The 14,557-nt window shown below is 46.1% G+C and overlaps 1 protein-coding gene across 5 annotated transcripts in view; it reads left to right on the forward strand.

Annotated features, from left to right (window-relative positions):
- Positions 1–2,564: 2,564 nt before the first annotated feature.
- PTK2 (protein tyrosine kinase 2) overlaps positions 2,565–14,557 on the forward strand; it is a 258,682-nt gene continuing 246,689 nt past the window's right edge. For 3 of the 5 annotated variants that reach the window (XM_064587821.1, XM_064587824.1, XM_064587825.1), the window contains exon 1: positions 2,567–2,728. The gene's annotated coding sequence lies outside the window, so the exon portion shown is untranslated. Of the gene's footprint in view, positions 2,729–14,557 lie in introns of all 5 variants that reach the window. The other 2 variants (XM_064587827.1, XM_064587819.1) reach the window with 2 other exon arrangements.

Below are 14,557 nucleotides of genomic sequence, written 5' to 3' on the forward strand. Positions count from 1 at the left end.
AGCACTCTGCTGAGTGTTTTACGAGAATGGTTCATTTTCTCCCCACAACAACCTAATGTTATGGAGGTTCTCTATAACCTCTATTAACAGATGAGCAATGACATTATGCAACCTGCTCAGCGCCAGGCCCTGGTGAACAGTTGAACTTGAACTGGGTCTGCTCCACTGTTCATGGACTCCGGAACCTGAGCTCTTAGGCACCACAAAGTATGCTCAGGGGATAAGGAGGGTCTCTGTTGGACAACCTATTGCTCGTTTCCTACGTCTACCTTTCCTCCTCTTTGTACCTGTTGGCATCACTTTTTCCTCTTGCCCTTGCCTGATTTTCTGCTTTCGTTAGGCAGAACAAAGCTGCCCTCAAGAACATCAGTTTTGAATGCACCATGTAAGGCTGAGGTAATCGAATGTATCGGTTATCTGTGGCTGTGTGACTACGCCAAAATCTAAAGGCTTAAAACCACAAGTATTTCATTTGCTCCTGATTCTCCGGTGGGCCATTTTGGGCTGGGTGCAGCTCCACGGTTGTGCTGGCCCGTCTGGGTCTCTGGTGCTGGCTGAATTCTTGGCTAGGGCTGGGTGGTCAAGCACAGCCTCACCCACGTGTCTGGCAGGTGGCAGCTTGTCAGCCAGGGAGGCTCTGTGCTCTTCCACGCGGCCTCCTCAGCAGGCCTGCCTGGACTTTAGAAGTTGACACGAAAGCCATACCATCTCCGGCAGCTTGGGCTCAGAAGTCACGCCACATCCCTTGTGACACATTTTCTTGGTCAAAGCAAGTTACAAGAGCCATCCACATTCAAGGGGTAAATGCCTAGATTCTATCTCTTGTGGGGAGCGTCAACACGTTGGTGGCCATTTTTAGTCTACCACACAGAGCGCCCCCGCTGCCCCGCCAAGATCTCCTCACTGTAATCCCCTTTGTCCCTCCACTCCCTTCCCTGACTCCCACTCCCTTCTTATACTTTAAATAACAGTTTCTTACTTCTCATCACCCAAAGCTGCACTCAGTTACTCCACAAGTATCGCATTATGTGCCAGGGACCCAGAAGTGAACAAAGTCCCTGCTTTAATGAATCTAACGTTCTGGGAGGGGGACACACTATCAAGAAATAAATAAGTGCACAGTGTAGGGCTGTGGCGGACAATAGCTGCTTTGGAGAACAACAGAGCAGAGTCAGGGGGTGGGGTGTGTGTGTGAAAGCATGGAAGGTGGTGGGTGGTTCCTATTACACAGAGAGTGGTCAGTTGGCATCTAATGAGGTGACACGCAAGCCTAAAGGACGTGAGAGAGTCAGAAGCTCCACGCAGAGGGAAGAGAGTTCCAGGTGGAGCAAACACTGGGTACCAAAGCCCTGGGGCTCACATTCACAGACACGCTTCCTTGCAAACTTCAATTTAGTTTAAAAAAGATGCAACCAATAACCGTAATACATTTCATTAAAGAACAATAAAAGCATATATAGTAAAACTCTTACTACGCAAAATCGCTTTATTTCACCTGCTTCTGTTACAACTAGAGTCAAATGATAGCTTCTGAGAACGGAATGGTGGGTTACCTTTCTGAGCTTCAGGAAGTTCACCTTTCAAAAGGAGTGCGTGCCTGACCTACCTCCTGGCTTGCGGTGAGGATCAAAGTGATACCATAAAAATGAAAGTTGCCCTGCTTCTGGTTTCAGTTCCTACCGCAAGGTTGTCGTTTTCTCTTTTTTTTAAAGAACACAAATCATATTACTTCCTGCTTGAAACCCTCCCCAGGCTCCTGCTGCTTAAAGAACAAACACCGGGCTCCTAAGGAGCCCCTGGACGAGTGCGTTTTTACCCCCTGCACTGCGTGCCCTCGCTCTGCTCAGCCGCCCTGGGCCTGGGGACTCCCAAGTCCCGGGGGTCCTCCCCTCGTCCTTCTCAAGCCCCAAGCCCAGCGCGCAGGCCCCCATCTGCCTATGTCCAGCCGCCTCCCACAGCGCGCTTCAGGCCATCTTCCAGGACCCAATCTAAGTACAGCCCAGCATCAGCTGGGATGCCACTCGACGCACCCCTGCGCCTCACTTTCCCTGTGCGCAGGGGGCCCGGGACACCTAAGTCCTCGGGGCGAGCGGGAAGCCTGGCGAGGGCACCCGCGAGGACTCGGGCCAGGCCCCGGCCCACGGCGGGGCGCGGCAGCGCGGGTTTGAGCCCTGGGGCCGGACTGCGGGCGGCGGGCGACGGAGGCCCTGCAAAGGGCCGCGCACGGGCTGGGGGGGGGCGGGCAGGGCAGAGGGCGGGAGGGCTTCCCCGAGGGCGGGCCGACCCCGCCGGTCCGGAGTGCCGCCGGCGGGCCGCCCCTCCCAGCCCCGCGCCGAGGCTTCCCCCGGCCCGGCCGTCCCGAACGCCCGGCGCCGTTCTCCGGCGCGCTCTCAAGAGCGGAGCCCCGTGGCGTGCTGGGCATGCGCGGGCCGCCGGGCGCATGCCCGGTCCTCCGGGGAGGCGGAAGCTTGGCGCGGGGACGCGGCCGGGCGCGCGCCGTGGCGGGGGCGCGCGCCTCAGCCGGTCGCCGCGCACGCGCGGCCCGCGCCGACGCAGCACGGCCCCGAGGGCGCAAGCCCGCCGCCGCCGCCGCCGCCGCCGCCGCCGCCGCCGGGCTGGGTCCGCTGTGCGCCCGCGGCGTGAGGCGTGGGGGGGAGCGCCGCCCGTCCGTTCGCGGCGCCGCCTCGCAGCGGTCTGCCCTCGCCTCCCGGCGCACGGCGCGGTCCGAGTGAGTGCGGGGCCGGGGCGCGGGCCGGGGCGCGGGCGGGCCGACTCCTGGAGCTGGGGGTGGGCCGGGCCGCGGCCCGCGGGCGGAGGGCCGAGCGGGGCCGCCAGCCGGTCCGGCCGGCGGAGGCGGCGGGGACGGGCCCCTCCCGCGCGCGGCACGGGGGCCGAGGATGTGGGGAGGCCGAGGGAGGGGCCCCGGGGGGACGGCGCTGCGGGGCGGACCGGGGGCTCCGGGAGGGCGAGGGCGTGGGGCGGCCGGGGCCACGGAGAGGCCACGCGAGGGGGGCGACGAGGGGGCGGGCTCCGGGGGGACGGCGATGGGTGGAGGACGGACCTGTGGGGAGGCCGGGGGCTCGGGTAAACGGGGGGGGCTTGGGGGATATGAGGCCGGGGGGTTCGTGGGAGGTGGGGAGGGCGGTGGGTTCGGGGGCCTCGGAGAGGCGGAGGGGCTCAAGGCTGGAGCGCGCAGGGGGGCTTGGGGAGGGCAGCCGGCCTCAAAAACAAAGGGGGGAGGGGAAGGAGGAGGAAGAGGGCAGTCCTCGGGGACCCCGGGGGCATCGCCCGACCCGGAATGAGGACCCACTGGCCCTCGAGGCTGAGCAGGCGCGCCTCGAACCCGGGCCCGGGCCGGCTCCTTCCCCGCTGCTGGCGCTCAGCTCACTGTGACCCTGCGGTTCTCCGGGCGGTAGCCCCGGAGACCTCGTTGGTTCATTGTGCCTCCCGGTTTCCCCCTCTTCCCACCCCAGCCCCCCGCTCTGCCGCCGGCTGAGGTGGGAGACTTGCTGTTTCTCTCTCTCTCTCTCTCTCGGTTCCTTTCTTTCTCAGGAGGGGGTGGGTGGGGGGGTGGGGGGGTATGTGTTGCGTGGTTTTATTTAATTGCCCGATTTAGCTTAATGCACTAAGGATAAAAAGAAATTTTTTTTGAGTCCTTTCAACAGTGTCTTATTCTTGCATAGTTAGCCTGCAGCTGGGTTTTTGGCAGTGAGACTAAGATAATAGTAATATTGTAGTAATTATGGGAACTGGTTGAAATACGTTCAAGCTGAAGGCGTGTAAGGATTTGGGGATCTGTGCTTAAGACGACCATCGCTGGGATTCTTACGGAGAATGTAAACATTTTCGTGGTTGGAAAAATAAGCCATTACTGTTTGAAATGAAATACCAGAGCCTCACCCTTAATATTTTATTTGTAAAACGGGCAATGAAAATGGTCTTCTCTTGGAAATGGTACCGCTGTGAACGCTGGTCAGTTGTCTCATCTCTGGAAACCTGAAAGGTGGATGAAGTGACTGAAAGATACACTATAAATTAGCGTTGGCCGTATTTTTGTTGAGGTACAATGTAGGTAATTTTTTCATGCGACTGTACCTTGGAGATAATTTTTAAATCCTGTGATATTTAAACATGTGAAACTTTTAAAGAAAGTTTGTGTTACAGTGTCTTTATGAGTACATTTATGTTTGTGGCTGGCCTTAGAGGGGAAATCCTGAGCCTACCACTATGTCTTGAATACTTCCGTGTACTAAATGTTGTAGAAGTAGCAAGATCAAATATTACAAATTCTCTAAGTAATATCTTTCCGGTGATTATCAAATAATCCAATTTAATAATGAAAACTGGGAGAAGACTGCTTAAAACACACTGCTCTCTTTTAAAGGGTCCCACAATCAACCTAAGCCTTGAGTACATGCACAGAACAGAGGGACCTACACATTGTTCAGAGGTGATGATGAATCAAGAAGCAAGTCCTTGGATAAAGACATTGAATCCAAAACTTAGTATTTAAGGTTTGGGACTTTAAAGAGTATTGGGGCAGAGCCCTAGAGGATGTAGGACTTCAGCCTCTTTTCTGGCTGGCGGTCTGTTGAAGGTGAATTGTGTTAGATTAGGAGTGAAGCTCCATGAGTCCAACGGTGTTGAGGTGTCCAGGGCAACCAGAAGTTAGGAGCTGCAGTGAGGATCATTAAAACATCTCTAACTAACATCATATCTTTAGCACTCCATGTCCATTGTTGGAAATTACAGAACTTGATGTCCCAGTTCTTAAAATTGGGTTCTTCAGCAAATCACATAACTTTTCTCGCTAGGAAGTTGGAAAAATTGTCTAAATAACAAAATTGTATTGTTGAAGATACCCCTTTAAAAAAAAATACTGATTAGTTCCCACAGAAAAAATTATAGTATATTCTGTGTACTGTATATATTCCATAGTATAATAAAGAATAGTTTTGGAAATTACTATTCTTTTTTGGATGTTAGTATTGAGATAGAGAAGTAGGATTTTAGTTCATATCTAAAGATTTTATGGAAACCTTTTTTCCTGTATTTTTAAGTGTCTTAATTTTGAGAAAATAATTGTCTTAAGGGTAACACAACAAAAGATGAGATTCAAAGTCTTAATATGTAAATCTTTAATTTTTTTTTTTTAAGATTTTATTTATTTATTTGACAGAGAGAGACAGTGAGAGAGGGAACACAAGCAGGCAGAGTGGGAGAGGGAGAAGCAGGCTCCCCGCTGAACAGAGAGCCCGATGCAGGGCTCGATCCCAGGACCCTGGGATCATGACCTGAGCCGAAGGCATTCGCTTAACGACTGAGCCACTCAGGCGCCCCTGTAAATCTTTGATTTTTGAAATTAAACATTTTCAGTTTAGACAGTTTTCTGCTAAAATCTTGTTTTAAATTTCAATAAATTAAAAGTTCTATTATCTTTATCATTTGTGAAATGAGGTTTTTTTTTGGCTTGTAAATCAGTAAAGTTTAGTTTTCGTAGTAGTTTATTTTGCCTGAAAGCTTTAGCTTAAGAACTTATTTTCATTACTGTATCTCCTTACTAAAATCCCTTAAATAATTAGCAAAATATTGCTGTGGGGGTCTTTGAGAATTTTTACTGATGCCTATATAAGTTATTTAAAATGCAAATTTTAAAAACTTGGGCAAAGTAAATGACCTTATTTGAGTCAATAGTAATAAACTCCAGGAAGTTTGTGAATGCAGTAAGCATTCAAATATGAAGTTGCATCTCTGTCCTTAGAAGGTTCCTCGGTGGAAAAGGATGAGAGCGGTTCCAGCTCCTGTTTGGGTGTACCTGTGTTTCACTGCCTCATCAGCTGCATTAAGTAGTTGTTTTCTTGCATCTCTTCTGAAAACTATGTTTAGTAGTGGATTATTTGAACCATTGATGGCTTTTTCTTTCTACTAACATTTTGGCAAGGTTTTTTCTTTTCTTCATTTCATGACTACCAAAAGGCAACCTAGTGTAGGAGAAATTAAATTCCTATCTACCACTTTCTGGCATTAATTTCTAGGAATTGTGCCAAATCTTACCATTCAGAACTACATTAATGTGTTTCTGATTATAAAGTAGCAGAAGAACCCCCTCTCTTCCTAGCTGTAACAATTGTATTGTTTTTTTTTTTTTGCTAGCCTCTATCATGGAAATAAAATTCAGAATGGCATATGTAATTCAACTTTCAGGATAGATGGAATTTTTAGCAAATGCTGTTAATTATGGTCTGACTTGCATAAACACTAATGAAATGGTTTTTAGAGGAAAGTATGAAATAGACGTTCTCGCTTAGGGGCACTATTGCCACTTTTTAGTAGGTGGAAGCCTCCAAGAAGGAAACTAGTAGCATCATCACAAACTTTACTTATTTGTCAGGATGTGAAGACATTTCCTTGCAAACTTTGTATTTAATTAAAATAATCCTGCCTAGATCTTATTGATACACATTGCCATTTACTGTAAACTCATTTTTCAGAACAAGAAAAATGACTAAAATTATACATGTGACTATTATCCACTGATAGGGGAAGAGATGTAATGTTACTGGGTAGCTGTGTGGGTACTGTGTGGTGTTGGTAGGTGTTACGGCCTTTTTACCAACGAATTAAATCTGGGGGATGAAACGTGCCAGACCGGAGCTGATTGCTTTCATGCTTTATCTCCTTTATTCCTCATGAGAACCATTGAGTTGCGCTATTTCTATCCTCGTGTTACAGATGAAACACTGGAAGTTTGGAGTTTGAGGAGCTTGCCGTGGGTCTCTTGGCCCACAGGGGCAGATCCTGGTTGGTCAGGCCTGCTGAACTTTCTGTGCAGCTTCTAGAACTACACAGGACTAGAGAGGCAGTGGTCTCACCGATCTGAACCCAGCCTTCTGAAGGGGGAGTGAGTAGCGTGCCAGTGTAATTACCGCGTCTGGGAAAGTTTAAATAATTATATTTTCTGTTTGAATCTGACACTTTCATATAATGAAGCTATGATCTGGCCAGCATGGTGTAGGTAAACATTTTAATGAACATAACAAAATAGCTTATTTTAAATTAATTTAAAATTAGTTAAATAAAAATGTATAATTCATAGTACAGTGATTAATACTTCTCACTTGTTAAAGGTTATGTTCTAGTAACCTCTCCATTTACAGAGTTTTTTCATTGGTGACTTTTTTTGGGGGGGGGGGAGTGTCAATGTTTATGAATATAGTTTCGTGGGAAGCAAGGAGTAATGTAAGGGAAAAAGTAAATTGTACATTTCTCATACAGGTTTAATCCCCTTGTAGTAAATGCTAGAATTTGTAATCTCTAACACATTGCTGCTCTGTGAATGTTTCTGAAATGAATAGGCTCATTCTCACCGATTTAGAATTTTCCGTCGTGCTTTTAAGACTTGATGTACTCTGTACTCCTTTATTTGGGGCCAGTGGACCAAAACCAAGGCTCAGAAGAACTTAAAAAGTTGTATCTTTGGGCTGTCTGTGCCTAGGATCTCCTTTCTGCCTCCATATTCTATCTTAAAAGTCCGGCCATCTGGTGCTTTGGATTCTGCTGTGAATGGTAGGTGCTTGTTGGGTCTACTTGTGACCAAAGCACCATGTGTTTGTCTTTGATGGACTGAAGAAAGAGCTGAAATGGTTGCATACATTCCATATTTGTAGTGCATTGTGTGTCTTTTTATAGAATTTAAGCAGCACGAGGGCAGAAACTTTGTTTTACACACTATGGCATCCCCAGTGTCTGACACAATAATATTTATTGAATGAAAGAACCCAGGCTTATTAGTTGTTGGAGAACTGTTCCTGCATCAGTCAGCAGTCCACTGTTTTTTGTTTGCCTTGGTAAAGAACCTTACTTAAGGGCGCCTGGGTGGCTCAGATGGTTAAGCGTCTGCCTTCGGCTCTGGTCATGATCCTGGGATCGAGCCCCGCATCGGGCTCCCTGCTCCTTGGGAGCCTGCTTCTCTCTCTCTCTCTCTCTCTCTCTTTCTGTCTCTCATGAATAAATAAATAAAATTAAAAAAAAAAAAAAGAACCTTACTTAAAAACCAGGTAGGACTTGATACCAGGGAAGAACTTGGATTATCTGTGTTTCTGCCTTTGTCTGCTTTATTTTAGATTACAAATATCATCAAACTTGAGTCGCAGGAAAAAAAGCCTTTCTCTGTCCCTTTACAGTTTTCAAATGTTTTTTTCTAGAAATTGATTTTGTAGGAATTGGTCATGTGTTCATTAGGACTCATTATATATTCTGAAGACATAGGAAGTTGCTTGAGGTGGCACAAAATGAGTGGGATTTTTTTTTTAAGGATTTTATTTATTTATTTGACAGAAAGAGAGACAGCGAGAGAAGGAACACAAGCAGGGGGAGTAGGAGAGGGAGAAGCAGGCTTCCTGCAGAGCAGGGAGCCCGATGGGAGGCTCGATCCCAGGATCCTGGGATCATGACCTGAGCCGAAGGCAGTCGCTTAACAACTGAGCCAGCAGGCCCCCCAAAATGAGTGGGATTTATAAAAGATCCTTGATGACTGGATGTCTGGAAGCTCTAATGTATCTTTCACTAATCAGTTGGATTCATCATGTACTTTACAAGGGTTTTACTATATGCCCTGAAACCATTTTTAAAAATCCATCTTCTAACACTGTCAGTTCCACAACACGCCAGCCTTCCCGCGATCTGCTCAGAGAGGCTTTTACAGTTCTGTTGTTGTTCGGAGGAAACGTTTTGAGCGACAGGTCACTTACCTTCACTCAGGCAAGAAATCTCAGTATTTGGGTAAAAAAAGAGTAGTTTGTTCTTCCTCAGCAAGTTCCCCTTAGTCTTGCTTATTGTGAAGGGAAACAGGCGCGTGCGTGCGCACACGGTAAACCAGTAGACTGATTGTTTGCAGTGGTTCTCAAAGTACAGTTGCATCACTATCACTTGGAACTGGCTGGAAATGCGTGTGCTCGTGCCCCACCTCTGACCTCCTGAATCAGACTCTGGGGGTGGGGCCTGTAGTCTGTCTTAACTTGCTGTCCAGGAGCTTTTGTTGCATGCTAATGTCTGTGAACCACTACTTTGGAGTGTTTTTAAAAGAAATGCAAGTCATAGCCGGCAAAAATCAGTCGTAAATGGCAGAGGTATGTATGTGGCTTCTGATCACTTAGATTTGCTAATGAGATTGCCTTCACTTCAGGACTCTTAAGTATGTTTTTCAGGATTTTTAGAGTCTTGGGAAGACCTCACAACTTATCTTTGTTTAGGGATTTTGAATGTTTTATGCTGAGGTCATTTAATTCTGTTGATTCTTGGTTTGGATTTTAAATAAATAATTTTGCATTGAAATAGCAGTTTGTATGGCCCGTGGACTTGTGGGTTTTGGCAAATAGCAGGAAAGTGTGTACATGTGGGTGCTTAAGGCACGTGTTCCTGGTGGTTTTGTTTTGGTGCTGAGAGATTGGCTTGCTGATACTAGAGTCAGGATGATTTCCAAGTCTTGGGGTGACTACTAAAGTAGTATTGTGTGAATTGATTCTATGCTTAGCATTAAAGTCATATCTAAATTTAATACATATTGTTTTGCCTTTGTCCTTTGTTTTTTTCCTAAGACCAGAACTAGATAAAAGTTAGTGCTCAAAGATGGGATTGGTGATGTGCCTACTTTCTATTGTGTCTTATGCAGAGTTGGATGCACCTATAGGCAAATAGAATATTGTGAGCTCAGGGACAAGGACTCTCTATTATCCTGTGCATATCTGTGGGTCCTTCACAGCTTCCTCCTATTACTATAGTGGGTTGGCCCTCAGTAACCGGTTTAATGATTGAAGAAGAGTCTGCTCCTGCCGAGGGCGCCTTGTGGTCTTTGTATGAGAGTTGTTACAGAGGTGGAGAAGCAGAATTAGGGATAGACAGGTGGGCTTCGGTGTACCTAATCTCAACACAAAGTACAAGGGATGTTTCCAGGTACCTCCTCTGGCCCCCATCAGACTTTGAGTTAGTGGTGCAGCACTGTGATGGAGAAAAGAAAAGGAATGAGCTGGTGGGAAAAAGCGATCCAGAACAATTTCTTTTTCCTTGTATCGGTCAAGTGAAGTTAAAGTTAGAGTTTATAGTCAGTTATAGACTGTGACCGCCATTAAACGTACGTCAGAGCACCTGGCCCAGAGCAGCTCCCAGTGACTGACTCTCCTATTGCTCCTCACTACACTGGGAGGCTCCGGCCACTGACCCGTCCTCTCTGACGACTGCTTCAGCGCCTCTCTGGTCTTGTGTCAGTCGCCCCGCCCCGCCCCTTCTGGTGGTTTCTGTTGTGTTGCTGCCTTATGGTTTTAAATAGCCTTTTCCTGGTTACAGTGAGGTTGCACATCTTTTTATACATTTACTGGCCATTCCGATTCACTGTTTTACGAAGTGCTTGTATTTTTCTATTAGGTTATTTTTAAATTGATTTGTAGACTTTATATGTTCAGAACACACATTCTTTGTTGGTGTATTAAAATCATCCTGACTCTAGTATTTTGCTGCTGTCTCTTCCCGCTTTGTCATGTGCAGTTTCCCTGACTTTTTTTTTTATGAATAGAAGTTAAGTTTAATTAGTGCCATTTATCAGTCTTTTCCTTTGTATGCTTTTTGTGTCTTTCCCTGCCCTGAGGTCATGAACTAATTCCTCATTTATTCTCTAAATGCTTTTATACTTTTGCTTTTAACCTTTAACTTTATAATTCTCTCAGAATTGGTTTTGGTGTATAATCTGAAGAAGGGATCCAGCTTCATTAACATGTGGACATTTGGTGTCCCAGCACCATTTATTGAAAACGGCATCTTCTCCCCAACTCTCTGCAGTGCCCCTTTTCTTGTAAATGAGAGGTTCATATGTATGTGCATCTGTTTTTGGACTCTCTTGGATTCCACTGGTACTGCCCAGTTTAAGTTGCCTCAATTATTTTAGTTTTATAACAAGTCTTATCTTATGTGGAACTCTTCCCACTTGGTTTCTTTTTAAGCATACCTTGGCTATCCTTGACCCTTTGCAGATCTGTGTCTGTTTTAGAATCACTTGCTAACTTCCAAAAAGTTTCTTCCTGATGTTGCTTGGGATGACATCGAATGGGATCAGTGTATGGAGAGTCATTTCCCGTTTTGAGTTATTGCAAATAAAGCCTTTCAATAATTTTGTTCAAGTCTTCGTGTGAACATAGGCTTTTATTTCTCCTGGGAATGGTTGGGTCTAGTACTCTATTGGCTGGATCATGTGGTAGGTACATGTTTGGCTTTTAAGGAAGTGTCAAACTCTATTCTAGAATGGCTGAACCATTTTACATTCCTCCTAGTCTTGTTTGAGAGTTCCAGTCACTCTGGATGGTTGGGGCAACATTTGGTATGCTAAGTCTTTTAGCTTTTCGGCCATTCTAATAGGCGTGTAATGGTCTTTTGTTGTGGTTTTGCCACCCATGTAGTCTTTGGTGTTCAAATCTTTTGTGTATTAAAATTTTTTTTTCTTATTGGTGGCTTCGTTATATATTCTGGATACAAGTCTTTATCAGATGTGTGCTGTGCTTTTCTCATGCTATGGCTTGTTTTTGCATTCTCTCTCTCTCTGTTTTTTAAAATTTTATTTATTTGAGATAGAGAGCAAGAGAGAGCAGCAGGAGCAGGGGTGGGGAGGGCAGAGGCAGAGATACAAGCAGGCTCCCCGCTCTGGAGCCCGACCCGGGCTCAATCCCAGGACCCTGAGATCATGACCTGAGCCGAAGGCAGACACTTAACTGACTGAGCCACCCATGCGCCCCTGGACTGTGCTAAGTGTGTTAAGAAATTGTTGCCTAGGGCGCCTGGGTGGCTCAGTCGGTTAGGCGACTGCCTTCGGCTCAGGTCATGATCCTGGAGTGCCGGGATCGAGTCCCGCATCGGGCTCCTTGCTCAGCGAGGAGTCTGCTCCGACCCTCCCCACCTCATGCTTTCTCTCTCTCTCAAATAAATAAATAAAATCTTAAAAAAAAAAAAAAAAAAGAAATTGTTGCCTAATCCTAGGTCCCAAAGGTTTTCTCCTATGTTTCCCTCCATCCCCTTCTAGAAAAGTTTCAGGTTTAACGTTTAGGTCTGTGATTCATTTTGAGATACTCTTTATGGTGTGGGATATTATTTGTAGGATTCTAAATTTAATTCTGATTATTTGTAGGACACTTTTGAGGCATAGAATGAAGATGTAGCTCCTTCCAGAGAGCTTTTTTTTTTTTTTTTCTTTTTTGCTTCAACCAGTTTGGGATCACCTTAAAGCAAGTTTAAGGTTTGAGGTTTTTTGGACCACCCAGTGCTGTAATTTTACTGGAGAGATGATTCACCTCTGGCTTCTTTTATCTTGAGCTGTGTAGCCTTTACGGTCCTGCTTATTGAGGTAGGGGTTTTGGTTAGACACCCTGAAGGACCGAGCTTTTGATCCCTGTTCCTCTTTCCCTGCATGGTTGTAAAAATGAAAGTTGAAAAATTTCAGAATTGGCAAATGACTTCAGGGCAAAGGTGGTTTCTATGCTTGTTGATCTCTTTGGGTTCCTGATTTCACTTTTAATTTTGGCCTGTTATTTCCTTATTGTTAGTTTCTGGTTGATTTTAAGATCTTTTTTAGTCTTTTTCAGGGGAAAGATTGGGCCAGATAACATAGCCTGTAGTTAAGGAGCCAGGGAAAATTCTTCTTCATTTCACTCCAGTGTTGAGAGTCTAGACTTGGATCTGTGTCTCCTTCAGTCATTGCTGGCCATGTATGGCTATTTAAATTAAAATTAAATAAAATTAAAAGTTCTGTTTGACAGTCACACTAGCCCCAGTTCAGGTGCTCAGTATGCAAGTGTGGCTAGTGGCTACCACATTGGACAGTGCAGAGATGGGACATTTCATCATCATGGAGCATTTTGTTACCCAGTGCTGGCTGGACTCTTGAGAACCTCATCAGGGATTTGCAGTGGTACGTGGGTCTGCTTTGGAGAACCGCTAATACAGGTGTCCTTGACGCTTCAAGTTTGACTTTTTCTGGAGTCTGACTAGAGCTGGAACGGCTAGACAGATGATGAAGCCTCTTTGATAGGCTTATCACGGAGCCTGTCCGTAAGGTGTGGTGTGGGTTCTCAGACTGGTATAGGTGGGATCATCGGAGGCTGTGGTGCACAGAGTAGAAAACCACTAAGTGCTGATATTTAACTTACAAATATCTGCCTAGTGCTTACTTAGGGTGTCTGTTTCACTTTTGTTTTGTTTACAAAATGTATCATTAATTTGAAAATTATCAAAATTAAATAATGAGTCAGAAATTAAATTTTACCCTGAGCTGAAGTCTCAGGTATTAGTGATTGATGTTGTCTAGTTATTGTAGTTTGTGTAGAAGCAGGTCTTTTTAATAGAAAGAGCATCTTATCTAGGAAACAGGATGTGGAGGTTCAAATATTGGTGCTTTGCCTTTAGTCATGTGACTTCTGATACTGTGTGTATCTATAAAATCTAGTATCTGTGATCTTCGAGGCGCTGTGTGCAGTTACTATGTGGGGCGGTGAACACGTGTAAAGTGCTAGGACTGTTGACCCTTGAACAATACAGGCCGCTGGATGCCCCCTATAGTTGAAAATCTACAGTTAACACGTATTTCGTATGTGTATTATATACTGTATTATAAAAAGGTAAGTTAGAGAAAGGAGGATGTTAAGAAAATCAGGAGAAAATCCATTTACTATGTGGCGCGTATTGAAAAGAATCTGTATACGTGGACCTGGTTGATCAAGAGTCAACAGTATTAAATACCTGTCTTGTGCCTGGTGTAGTTACGCCCCTGGGGGCACAGACAGGCGGGGGGTGATGCAGTGCGCTGGCAGTGTGATGCCCAGTGGTAGCGCCAGGGCAGAGTGCTCTGGGGACCTGGAGGGCGTGTCCCCGTCACAGTCAAGCTCAGAGGTCAGCAGACTTTCTCTGTTCAAGGTCAGAGAGTAAACATTTTAGGCTTTGTAGGCCACATAGGGCCTGTCACATAGTTTTTTTTTTTTTTTTTTTTTTTTAACAATCTTTAAAAAGGTAAAAGCTTTTAGTAGCCCAGGAACCCTACAAAAACTGGCTGTGGACCGGATGCTGTGACCTCCGCAGGTCTGGCTGTCTGCAGGGCTCTGTAGAAATTGAGTGGAAGGTGGGAAGCAGGCAGGGCCTTATGGAGGACATGCCCCCTGTAAAGGTGCAGAGGTGTGAGAGGCTGGGGTTTGTGGGACTCAGTGTTTTTACCAGTGTTTAGGAGTACGGAAGGGATTGCGTCGAGAAGGAGCTGGGTTGATACTCTTGGCAGGATCAAAACAGCGTGTGGCGGACTCTGACGGGAGCAGATCATATGGCAGGAGGGTGGTTGCACCAGGACAAGGGTCGGTCAGGGAGGTGTTGCAGTAATGCACTGCAGAAGGGAGAGGACCAGGCTTTGGTCATTAAGGGAATGGCTGCCTGGTGTCTGTCGCCCAGCTAGTAAAGTGACGGGCAAGGTTCAGATGGTCCAATTTAACAGCCTGTGTTCTTTTAATTATACAATTACATTGTACACACAAGTGAA

This window comes from Mirounga angustirostris, unplaced genomic scaffold (assembly GCF_029215605.1).
Source record: "Mirounga angustirostris isolate CCGP_5_RB_7025 unplaced genomic scaffold, mMirAng1.0.hap1 SCAF_4, whole genome shotgun sequence".
NCBI lineage: Eukaryota > Metazoa > Chordata > Mammalia > Carnivora > Phocidae > Mirounga > Mirounga angustirostris.